The sequence below is a fragment of the Arachis ipaensis genome, chromosome B02 (genome assembly GCF_000816755.2).
Source record: "Arachis ipaensis cultivar K30076 chromosome B02, Araip1.1, whole genome shotgun sequence".
Taxonomy (NCBI): domain Eukaryota; kingdom Viridiplantae; phylum Streptophyta; class Magnoliopsida; order Fabales; family Fabaceae; genus Arachis; species Arachis ipaensis.
The window spans coordinates 8,472,554-8,481,924 of record NC_029786.2 but is presented as its reverse complement, the minus strand read 5'-3'; the positions used below and the strand labels follow the sequence as shown (position 1 = coordinate 8,481,924).

At 35.6% G+C, this 9,371-nt stretch overlaps 1 pseudogene; it reads left to right on the top strand.

The window, feature by feature from the left end:
* LOC107626759 overlaps positions 2,812 to 9,371 on the top strand; it is an 11,753-nt pseudogene continuing 5,193 nt past the window's right edge.

Genomic DNA, 9,371 nt, shown 5'->3' with positions numbered 1-9,371 from the left:
TGTGGTATTCAAAAAAAATTGCAAGTATAGCCTCCATTTTCATTTTTTATTTGACTCAACAAATTTGACCGTCTAATTTATTTAATAATAATTTAAAAAATTAATACCATATTAAAAAAAACACCAATTATTCCATTGTCATAACACATCATTTTCATTCATATTTGATCCGTCACCTTATAACTCGATCTTTATTGTTATGCATTATGAGTTATAACTCGGTCTTAATTATCATTCATTCTATAACCAACACCTTCATTACCGACTTAATGACCATTATTCTGACTTAATGATCAACGGTCATACCATCAACTCTATTCATCAACTCTATGCCTATAAAAGGCACCAATTTCTATATACATCATATATTCTAGATATATTTTAGATACATTCTAGAGACATTCTAGATATATTCTATATTCATAGAATTATTATAATATACAACACATGATGACTTCTATTTCATGTCTTACATTCTATATTCATAGAATTATTCTTATACCTCTTAAACGCTTACTGACTTAAGCTTCGGAGTGTCTTTTGCAGGTATCCACCCCCTTGTTCTCTCTTTACCGACGTATACCTCATCTTGACGGAGAGCTTACAATTATTCACCGGCGGACGAGTTATATACCGGCCAATCTCAGCAAGAACAATTGGTGCCGTCTGTGGGGATCGAGTAAAATAATTCCTACTCCCCTCAGGTTCATAAAACTTGAATTACATTCAAATTTTTGAACCAATTTCAACAATCTCGTTTAAGATTTTATTTAATACATTTTATCAAATTTTAATCTAACGTATCATAATATTTCACATGTCATAATCAATCCGAGAACAAACTCGGCTTTCAACCAATCCGACAAAAAAAACAAAAAAAAAACAAAAACTCAGTTTTCAATCAATCTAAGTACAAACTCACCTATCAATTTTGCTAACTTTTTCAAAGTTCTCTACTTACACAAGTAAAATTATATATTTTATTCAACATACTTTTGCATTTATATTTTGTGTAACTAATATTTACTGATTTATTAGTTATATTCAAATCTCAATATATGTTCTATACAATAATGACATATAACAACCATGTCAATTACATTTTTATTTCATTATGTATTATATTCTTATTGCTTAATGATTTCATTTATACAATTAAATGACGGTAATGATGAGTTCAAATCTTAAAATTGGATTCCATAAAAAATTAATTGTATATCAATTGTATATAACTGTTACACTATTCATTTTATGCTATTAACTTTTATGTTACTATTTGTTTAATACAAAAAGTTAAGCAAAAACACATGCAAACATTCAAAATTTACTATTATTGCACGAGGAATATTCTTCGTCATACTGTAACTGCTAGAAGCATTATACTAAATGTATAATTCAATAACTGTTATCTTATTGTTTTATTATCAAATTAAAGCATGTCCTACAAAACAAAATTCAGATATTCGCATTTGACATACATGTATGACATTCATATATGTCGTCTTCTTCTCTACAATTATCAACTTTCAAGGTATATTTTTTTTACTTTGAACTATTTTACTTTTATAATATACATTATTCAATATATGTTACGACTTTATACCTATTCATTTTCTCAATGTATCTTATTCATGTCAGACCTTCACTATAAATTGTAAATATTCAATAACTAATTGCTTTGAGCGAGAAATTTATCAATAAGTTGTTGTGGGCCGAAAAAATTTCCAAGACAATTAACCATTATATCCCCGGATCATACAATCGATTCCATCAATGGATATCTATCTCTGAACTTTTCAGTTCACATACAATCAAATGCTAAAATTGTTCTTAAGCGGAAAAGTATTCCCCCACACAACTATCTTGATCGAATGACTCTTATCACTCAATTATTTTTTGAATAAGTGCTGACATAATAACCCGACTAAGCTTGGGGGCTCACCATATCATTATTCACTTATCTTTTAACCGAGTTATAAATCACTTTATTTTCTAAGCTTAGCCTGGATCATATGATTGGCAGACAAAGCTTGGGGGCTATGATCCGTCACCTTATAACTCGATCTTTATTGTTGTGCATTATGAGTTATAACTCGGTCTTAATTATCATTCATTCTATAACTGACACCTTCATTACCGACTTAATGACCATTATTCTAACTTAATGATCAACGGCCATACCATCAACTCTATTCATCAACTCTATGCCTATAAAAGGCACCAATTTCTATATACATCATACATTTTAGATATATTTTAGATACATTCTAGAGACATTCTAGATATATTCTATATTCATAGAATTATTATAATATACAACACATGATGACTTCTATTTCATGTCTTACATTCTATATTCATAGAATTATTCTTATACCTCTTAAACACTTACTGACTTGAGCGTCGGAGTGTCTTTTGCAGGTACCCCTTGTTCTCTCCTTACCGATGTATACCTCATCTTGACGGAGCACAAATATTTACCGGCGGACGAGTTATACACCGGCCAATCTCAGCAAGAACAATATTAAAAAAAATAGCCGATTTGCGAATTATTATTATACGTTTAATTAATGGAATGAATAAAAGAACATACATAATTTATCATCTTAATTTGGGTCTACTCATGTCATCTTATCTCAGCTCTGATCTTGATGATGAATATATAATGTCTTGAATCTGCGCAAGAGCTTACATTATGCACTCTTTTCCCCTAATAATTCATTCACTCACTATAAAATCTCTCTTCATGAAATTAAATCTTCACATACAAGCTCCACATTAATTATTAATCACCATATTATATACGCAATAATGGAGAAGAAAAATCCATGCATTGTTATGGTTCCTTCCCCAGGACTTAGCCATTTGATTGCACTGGTTGAGTTCTCAAAGAGATTACTATCATTTCAAAGAGAAAATTTGCATGTGAAGTTCATAGTTCCAACACTTGGTGCTCCTTCTTCTTCCATGAAATCCATCCTCAACAACTCTCTTCCACCAAACTCATCATTCATCATTCTCCCCCAAATCAACATTGAAGACCTCACTGAGAAATCTGATCCTGCAACTCAGATGAAAGAAACAGTGAAACACTCTCTTCCATTCATCCCTCAAGAACTCACCTCACTCAGTTTCACCAATCACCTTGTTGCTATCTTGTTCAGTGTGTTCTCAACTGATGTTATTGATCTTGCAAGTGAATTCAACCTCTTAACTTATCTCTTCTTTGCAAGTGGAGCAACACTCTTTTCATTCTGTTTTCATTTTCCACAACTTGATCAGGAAGCTGATGATTCCTCTAAGAACTCCTTGTTGGAGTTAATAGATCCTGTTCATGTTCTTGGTTGTTCTGTTCCATTTCAGGTCAACGATCTTCCTAATCCAGTTCTTTTTGAAAGATCAAGTGAAGTCTACAAATCATTTCTTGCTGTGGTAAAGAACTACTCATTGGTTGATGGTGTCATAAATAACACCTTCACAGATTTGGAACCAGATGCAGTAAAAGCTTGGTGCGGTATTTGTAACCCACTAACTTACTGGCAAGTGCACCGGGTCGTACCAAGTAATACCTTACGTGAGTAAAGGTCGATCCCACGAGGATTGATGGATTAAGCAACAATAGTGTTTGATAGGATTAGTTAGACAAATAGAAAATGGTATTGAGATGCAATATAAAAGACATTAAACAATATAAAGAATATTGAAGAAAGGCAAGTAAATACTTTGGAAAAAAAATATGGAGAAGATAGTTAAGGCTTCAGAGTTATCTATTCTTCCGGATTAACTTTTCTTACTAACTATTTTAATTATATAGGATTTAATTTATGGCAAACTATATGTGACTAGACCCTAATTCCTTAGACCTTCCTAGTCTCCTCTAAAATTCATCAACAGCCAATTCCTTGGTCAATTAATTCCAATTAGAGGGTGATGATCAAATTCCAGTTTGTATGCCACAAAAACTCTAATTACCCAAAAATAAAGGGGTTATATGTCACGTATCTCGTTAAATCCAGATAATTAAAATTTAGGAGAATATGTTTTCAAGCTATTGTTCAAGTAAAGAGCTTTTCCAAGTTTTACAAGAACTCAAGTAGAAAGAGGGTCATACTTCCGTTCCACCCAAATTCATAAGATAAAGAGCGAAAACAATTCTTAAATTATAAATCCATACATGAATTAAAATAGAAAAAGTAATTAAATTAATCCATAGAAATAGACAGAGCTCCTAACCTTAACAATGGAGGATTAGTCGCTCATGATTGAGAGGGAAAATAAGGATTCAGGTAAAATGTACTGAGTTCCAATCTGATGGATCTCCTAGGGAAGGAAAGTTTCTCCCTTTTTATAACTAATCCTAATAAAATTTAAAATCAAAATATCTAAAACTAAAAATAATATCTTTTCCTAAAAATAATATTTGAATTTAAATTTAAATTAATTAACAAGTCTTCAGCTGATGGGTGGGGACCACTTGGCTTCACTAGGATCCACACCTAACTTGGGCTTGGCAGCATGAATTGGAGTTTAGTTGAGTGAAGTTGCGCCTAACTTGGGCTTTAGTGCGTCTAACTTGAAGTGGGCAGGACCAATCTCGCGTATTGTTGTTGTGTCTTGCGCCTAACTTGAGAAATCTCAAGTTAGGCGCAGCCTTGGCAGCGAGTTCGGAGAAGAAGTATAGACTATTATATATCGTTGGAAATCTATAGAAGTTAGCTTTCCAATGCCACTGAAATCACGTCCATTGAACCTCTGTAGCTTGAGTTATTCAGGTTTGAGTGCAGAGAGGTCCGGGTTGACAGCATCATTCGCCTTCATCTCTTCTTCTGCAGAAACGCCATCAAATCCAGCCAAATACTACCTAAAATAAACAGAATTGTACAAGACTCAAAGTAGCATCTATAGTGGCTAAAAGATAATTAATTCTTGATTAAACTCAACAATTTAAATGCAAATTCACTAGAAAAAGATAGAAAAGATGCTCACGTGTCACAACACCAAACTTGAATTGTTGCTTGTCCTCAAGCAACCAAAACTAATATAAGCTTAGGATGTGAATTTGCATGAGAATGAGAGTTCGCTTAAGCTCATGTCTCTTCTTATAGTGGGGTTTACAACTGCAATCCTGAATAGTTTTGGCATCTCACTTTATCCTTTGAAGTTCAGAATGATTGGCATCTATAGGAACTCATAATTCAGATAGTGTTATTGATTCTCCTAGTTCAATATGTTGATTCTTGAACACAGCTACTTTATGAGTCTTGGCTGTGACCCTAAGCATTTTGTTTTTGAGTATTACCACTGGATACATAAATACCACAGACACATAGCTGGGTGAACCTTTTCAGATTGTGACTCAGCTTTGCTAGAGTCCCCAGTCAGAGGTGCCCAGAGCTCTTAAGCACACTCTTTTTGCTTTGGACCACGACTTTAACCACTCAGTCTCAAGCTTTTCACTTGACACCTTCACGCCACAAGCACATGGTTAGGGACAGCTTGGTTCAGCCGCTTAGGCCAGGATTTTATTCCTTTGGGCCCTCCTATCCATTAATGCTCAAAGCCTTGGATCCTTTTGACCCTTTGCCTTTTAGTTTAAAGGATTATTGGCTTTTTTTTTTTTGCTTGCTTTTTTTATTTTTTTTTCTTTATTTTATATTTTTTTTCGCAAGCTTTGTGTTTTTCACTACTTTTTCTTGCTTCAAGAATCAATTTTATGATTTTTCAGATTATCAATAACATTTCTCTTTTTCATCATTCTTTCAAGAGCCAACAATTTTAACATTCATAAACTTCACTATCAAAAATATGCACTGTTCAAGTCATGCATTCAGAATCACAGAAAGTACCACCACATCTAAGTAAATAAGACTATTCTTCAATATAAACTCACTTTCTCATGCAATACATCACTTCTGTATTTTTTTTATTTGAATTTCAAGCTCAGTGAGTAATACATGAGACATGTTTTTGGAATTAAAGCAATTAAGAGAAAACTAAACTAGACCTAGGATTCTAACTAATAAAAGATCATGCAACAAACAAAGCAAAATAGCAGGAAACCGGAACATAACATAATAAAAGCAGAAAGGAATAAAAAATGAAAGGAACTCAACCACCTTAGTTATCCGAGCGGTCATTTTATTCTTCAGGTTGTGCTTCTTTGTGAAGATGATTCACCTCCCTTAGTGCAATAAAAATAAACAGAAAACCCTTAAGCGAAGTGTCAACACCAAACTTAAAGGTTTGCTTTTCCTCAAGCAAAGAATAATTGAAAATAAAAATAAATAGTAAGAGGAATCTCCGCTTTCTGTTCTAAAATAGCTGCATGATCAGAAAAATAATAAAAACTCAATAAAAATCAAATAAGTAAGAAAGCTACTACTACGAAGAATAACTAAGGATACGAAATTATCGGGTTGCCTCTCGACAAGCGCTTCTTTAACGTCACTAGCTTGACGATCAGCTCCTCTAAGGAGGGGGATCATAGGGGCTCAGCTATTCACCCCTTACTTTGAACTTCTTTCCTGTGTCTTCATAAATTAGCTCAATATGCTCCAGAGAGAGGATTCTGTTTACTGTATAAATCCATGCTGGAGTCTGAGTCAACACCACCTTCATTCCTGGGGAGAAACCTTCAGTGGGGATCTTTTTGTTTCTCCATCCCCTTGGTATTTTCTTCTTTTTGAGAACCTCCTCCTTGGTGGATGATGCATTTCCAACACCAAACTTAAGTTTGATGTCAGGAGTAATTTTTCTGATTCTCACCAAAGGAGGTTTGAGTTGCAGACTCTGCTGTGCATTATTAGGGGGTTCTTGAAGGTTTGGATCAATAAGCTCAGCCTGCATGCACCTCTCTTCTTCACCTATTGAATGTATATCTTTGAAGACATGAAAGACCAGTTGCTCATTATGCACTCTAAGCACTAATTCACCTACTTCTACATCAATTAGAGCTCTTCCAGTGGCTAGGAATGGTCTTCCTAGAATTATAGAGGCATTCTCATCTTCCCCTATATCAAGAATTACAAAATCTACTGGGAGGAAGAACTTACCCACTTTGACCAAGATATTCTCCACTAATCCGTATGCAGGCTTCATAGATTTGTCTGCCATCTGTAATGCTATCTTTGTGGGTTGTGCCTCTTGGATATGCAGCTTCTTCATCACAGACAAGGGCATTAAATTGATGCTTGCTCCCAAATCACATAATGCTTTCTCAAAGGTTGTGCTCCCAATGGTGCATGGAATTTGAAAGCTCCCTGGATCTGGCATCTTCTTTGGTAAGTTATTCTGAATGATGGCACTGCATTCTTTAGTTAGGACCACTGTCTCATTTCCCTTTAAAGGCTTCTTCTTTGACAACAGCTCCTTCATGAACTTGGCATAGAGAGGCATTTGTTCCAAAACATCAACAAAAGGAATATTGATTTGTAACTTTCTGAAGACTTCCAAGAACTTTGAAAACTGCTTGTCCTTGGTCTCCTTTTGAAGTCTCTGAGGATATGGCATTTTTGGTTTGTACTCAGGAGCCTTTGGCAATGTAGGATAAGTGTCAATAGAGTCTGGGAATGGGTTGTTCGCACGCTTTGGAGGGGCGTGCTCTACTTCTTCCTTCTTCTCCTCTGGAGCTTCCTTTTCAACTAGCTCTTCATTGGCCTTGGTCTCAGAGCCAGCTACTTTACCACTTCTCAATTGAATAACCTTGCAATCTTCTCCTGGGTTCACCACTGTATCACCTTGAAATGTACTTGCCGACCTCTCAAGTATTTGCTTGCTCAGTTGGCCCACTAGCACCTCTAAGTTTCTAATAAAGGCTATGGTTTCCTGCATAACTTGTGCTTCCGTACTTGCCACTTGTTCACTTATTACGGTGATAGCCTTACATTCCTCTCTTGGATTTGGAATTATGTTACCAGGAAGGCTATTAGTGGTCCTCTGATCAATTTCATTAACTTTTGTGGCTAATTGACCCATTTGAATCTCCAGGTTCTTGATGGATGCTCTGGTTTCCTGTCTAAAACCTGTCAATATTGCTTCCAAATCATTGTTCTGCTGGAAACTGCCCTGAAAACTATTGTTGAAGTTCTGAGGTCTCTGAGGTTGATCTCTCCATCCAAAATTTGGGTGATTCCTCCACCCCTGATTGTATGTCTTAGAATATGGATCATTGTTGGGATTTCTAGGATCACTCCCCATGTAATTGACCTGTTCAGAAGAAGATTGAGCATAATTATAATTATTATTTTGCATAAAGTTACCTGCCGTGTCATAGGAGACTTCCTATGGTGGATTTTGGGTGTTGATAATTGAGACTTGCATGCCACCCATCTATTGAGTAAGTAGATTTATTTGCTGAGACATCAGCTTGTTTTGAGCAAGAAGAGCATTAACAGCTTCTACTTCTAACACACCTCTCTTTTGAGGGGTCTCAGAGTTCACAGGATTCCTGTTAGATGAGTATAAATATTGGTTGCTTGCAACCAATTCAATCAGCTCAATAGTCTCCTCTGGTGTCTTCTTCTTGTGCAGTGAACCGCCTGCAGAAGTATCTAAGCTCATCTTGGACATCTCACCCAAGCCTTCATAAAAAATATCTAGTTGGGTCCACTTGGAGAACATGTCCGGAGGGCATTGCCTAGTCAGCAACTTATACCTCTCCCAAGACTCATAAAGAGTTTCACCCTCCTTTTGCCTGAAGGTCTGAACTTCCAACCTAAGCTTAGTCAGCTTCTTTGGTGGGAAAAATTTAGTGAGAAATTTTGTAACAACCTTTTCCCAAGTATTCAGACTCTCCTTTGGTTGTGAATCTAGCCATAGCTTTGCTTTATCCCTCAGAGCAAACGAAAAAAGCATGAGTCTATACACATCTGGGTTCACTCCATTTGTCTTCACAGTATCACATATCTGCAGAAAATCATATATAAATTGATTTGGGTCTTCGTGAGGAAGACCATGATACTGGCAATTTTGTTGCACCAGGGTGACCAATTGTGGCTTCAACTCAAAGTTGTTTGCAGTTATAGGAGGCACCACAATGCTCTTTCCATAAAGATCTGCAGTAAGAGCAGAATAAGAGCCAAGCACTCTCCTTTGTTGATCATCCCCCATTCGGATTTGCCACATTGGCATTAGCATTATTATTAGGATCCATAGTGGATTATGTAGCCTTGCAAATTCTTGCTTGTTGTAAACGCCGCCTGAAAGTTCTTTCAGGTTCAGGATCAAAGTCTAAGAGATGTTCTTTGTCTCTATTCCTGCGCATAAACAAACAGAAGACAAGAAAAGATGGGACTCTCTACGTCAGAGTGCAGAGAAGTCCCCGTGAGGTAACCTGTGTAAAATAATAAAATAAAAGTACTAAATAAAATAAA